The 3,192-nt window shown below is 48.8% G+C and overlaps 1 protein-coding gene across 1 annotated transcript in view; it reads right to left on the bottom strand.

The window, feature by feature from the left end:
* The window catches only part of VAV2 (vav guanine nucleotide exchange factor 2), a 289,301-nt gene that overhangs the window by 62,891 nt on the left and 223,218 nt on the right, over positions 1 to 3,192 (bottom strand). The window lies entirely within an intron of this gene.

The raw sequence follows: 3,192 nt of genomic DNA, 5'->3' as shown, positions 1-3,192 counted from the left end.
TGACTTGTGTCTTGCAGAATAGTACATAAAATCCTTCTTCTTGAAGTTTCTAGTTCTCCAGATGTCCACCAATGTGTATTCTTCTGAAAATTGTAAAAAAAAAATAATTGGGGAAGTTCATTGCCTTGTTTCTGTTCTCCAGTTTCTGTTTTTCTGTCTAAAAGTCTGTCAAATACTGCATTGTAGTCTCCGATCAGACAGATTTCTTGTTTTGATACAAGGTCATGCAAGAGTTGGTTAAATTTTTCATGATGTTGGTTAGGTGCATATATGTTGACAATCAAGGTTGTTTTAGTTTGTCTTTGAATTTGAACCATCAGAATTCTGCCATCTTCAATTGGTAGCCAACACCTGGAAGGCAACTGAGGTGGTCAAATACTTTGGGTTCAGCAGTTGACCGACTGAGAGCTTTCACTCTCATGTGACTCTCATGTGACATTCACACACACACCTGCATGACACTCAATAACATATCGCTCACCCCAACACTCAGGGCTGATGAATGTATTACTGTTTGGAGAGGTACCCAAGTGGAAACATGAAGTGTGAATAAGAAGTGGGGAGAAGTCTGTGTCTACAAATGTGCTTCCTGCACACACACACACATAAAACAGACACATTTAGAAGCTGTGTGGCAAATCTGGGGTTGCCTCTATGCCATGTGTGAAAAGACCCAGGAAGCAAACTCCTTTTCAGTGGCAGCCAGCTACTTACCTGCAAGTATCTGATCTGAAGCATGTAGAGACAAACAAGCAAAACCAAAAATCGTTAAATACTTTGCATCCCACATTTCCTGCTTGTTTAGTCTCTCTCTCTTTTTTAAATGCATTTCATAGACAAAGAAGAAGAGTTGGTTTTTATACCCTGCTTTTCACTACCTGAAGGAGTCTCAGACTTCCACTCCCCACGGCAGACACCCTGAGAGAACTGTGATTGGCCCAAGGTCACCCAGCTGGCTGCATGTGGAGGAGGAGTGGGGAATCCAGCCTAGTCCTCCAGATTAGAGTCTGCCACTCTTAACCATGACACTACGCTGGCTCTCTAAGTGCACGGGGTTTCCATAAGATGAAAGTAAGCCCTCCATCCTTTGGAGAAAGAACACTTCCCCTGCCCCACATCCTAACACTGACAGGTTAGGTACACCCCCTGCCTGATTCTATGTGTATTCTTATTGTTGGGCAGACACTAAACTGGTTCCTTCTGCAGGAGTTGCCGAGTCAAATGGCACCCAACCAGCAGCAGACATGGCTGGGTCTACACTGCAGGTCTGAATGTTCCTACATGCAAAAGCTCCCTGAAGCTCCAGCCCAGCCTTGCCATGTTTGGTTTCTTTCGTATAGGGCAGGGTGTCATTTCCACTTCCTATCCAGCCCCTTGACAATCTCAAGAGGCCACCCCCCCTCCCCCCAGGACTTTGCCTGCCTCACTTAGCTGCATGGGCCCATCTGGTCCATATCCTTGGCTGGTCGGAGTGGGCATTACCCTGGAGACTAATAGGTGGACACACGGTTTTATCTCTGGCTGGAGCCTTATCTGTAAATGCAAATTAAATTTTATTGTGGTAAACTTATTTTGTTAGTGAACTTGAAACTGATTATGTTCTCGCATCTCTTCTGGAGGCCGTAAAGACTGAGGCCACGTTCAGACATGCCATTTGGTGCAGAGGGGAAGCGAATCTATTTCCCCCAGTCAAAACTGACATGGCATTGCACGATCACACACATCCCTTGTAGCTGCGGGCTCAGCTTCGATCAGAAGTGGGCTTATTTGCCTTTTGTTCCCCATGTTCATAAATGAGGAATCGCACCACTGCACTGAGGGTTCCCCATGGAGTGTGTGGCTATGTGCATGCTGCTATGCAAAGGAAAAAACCCAGCACCAATTAGGGATGGAATGAGCAGACCATCCCGATGGCATGAGAGCGTGCTTGAGCGACCAGACAGGGGAAAGTCCGTCTGTAGCCCTTCGGCGAGCTTTAGGACTGGACTTTCCCCGGTGTCTTTTAACTCCGCTTCCGTGGCAGGGCAGCACGGGGTGCCGATGGCTGCGGGACTTTTCCCAGATGTTGCTGTCTGATTGTGCCCTATAGATCCATCAGGCATTCGCAGCTGAGTCGGAATCTAGCAGCACATCTGACTGCGGCCTGATTGAATAAGTTATGCGGTGGGATTCAGTTGGTTCAGGGCTTTTCTCACCCATGCCCAGACCCTCCACCTCTCCCTGCTTAAAAATGCACACTCGCTTGAGCTGCTGCAAAAGGTTCTGTTTGGACTCAAGGGGGACCCAAGCTCTGCTGAGCCACATCTCAGGCCCACGGACCAGCACTTCGCTGCGCTTAGCTGGAGGGAGTTGATGGACCCATGTGTCCACTTAGCCGGCGTTCTCTCTGAGTTAGGCATCCTGCCAGCTGATGTTCACAGCCCAGAGACAGTAATTAGAACCTACAGGAATTGGGGGAGTTGCAATGACTTCAGACAGGCAGCAGGGAGAAAAGATGAGCCAGGGAAGTTCATGCTCGGGTGAAGGCCTCCCATCCTAAATTTGACATCATTAAGGAGAAGCAGCTTGTCTAGCTAGAAGGGGGAAAGGAGAGACCGGATTTGGCATCGCCCTAAAAGCTCCAAGGCAAATGCTCAAAGTTCAAGGCAGGTGGGCCTGGCGTTGTGTTCACCCCACTGGCGGCCCACTCCTTTCCCTGCCTCATGAGGAGGATGGAGAAGGAGCAGGCTGAAGCGTGGAAACCACGGGGCTCTCCCAGAGCAACGGCAGAGACTGAAGCGCTGCTTCACTGTCTTTGTCTTCCAATGTTACCTGCCTCTAAAGGTATTACATAGTTTCTAAAAAAAAAAATCAAACCAATTTAAAAGGTACCTTCCCAGACTTCAGGCATCTTAGGAAATGGGAAGCAAACTCCTCATGACCCACTTAACACCCAAAGGGTCTGCCCTGCAAACGTCTGTCAACACTAGAATCTAAAAATACTCTCGGAATCAGATGCACAGCTGGCTAATTGAGCAGCCCATCGGGCCCAGTGAGAGGAGGAGGAGGAGGAGGAGTGGGAAGTCGCCGGGGCAACTTGTCACCTGGCAACTATTTTTATGCCTTCTGCACAGACTGACTGCATTCAGCCTCCTTTCTTCCTGCAGTGGGCACACACACACACCCCTCCCCACTGGGGGGGGGGGAGACGGG

This window comes from Gekko japonicus, unplaced genomic scaffold, assembly GCF_001447785.1.
Source record: "Gekko japonicus isolate JY-2015 unplaced genomic scaffold, Gekko_japonicus_V1.1 scaffold427, whole genome shotgun sequence".
NCBI classification, from domain to species: domain Eukaryota; kingdom Metazoa; phylum Chordata; class Lepidosauria; order Squamata; family Gekkonidae; genus Gekko; species Gekko japonicus.
The sequence above is the reverse complement of the archived record's forward strand: the minus strand, read 5'-3'. Positions and strand labels throughout refer to the sequence as shown.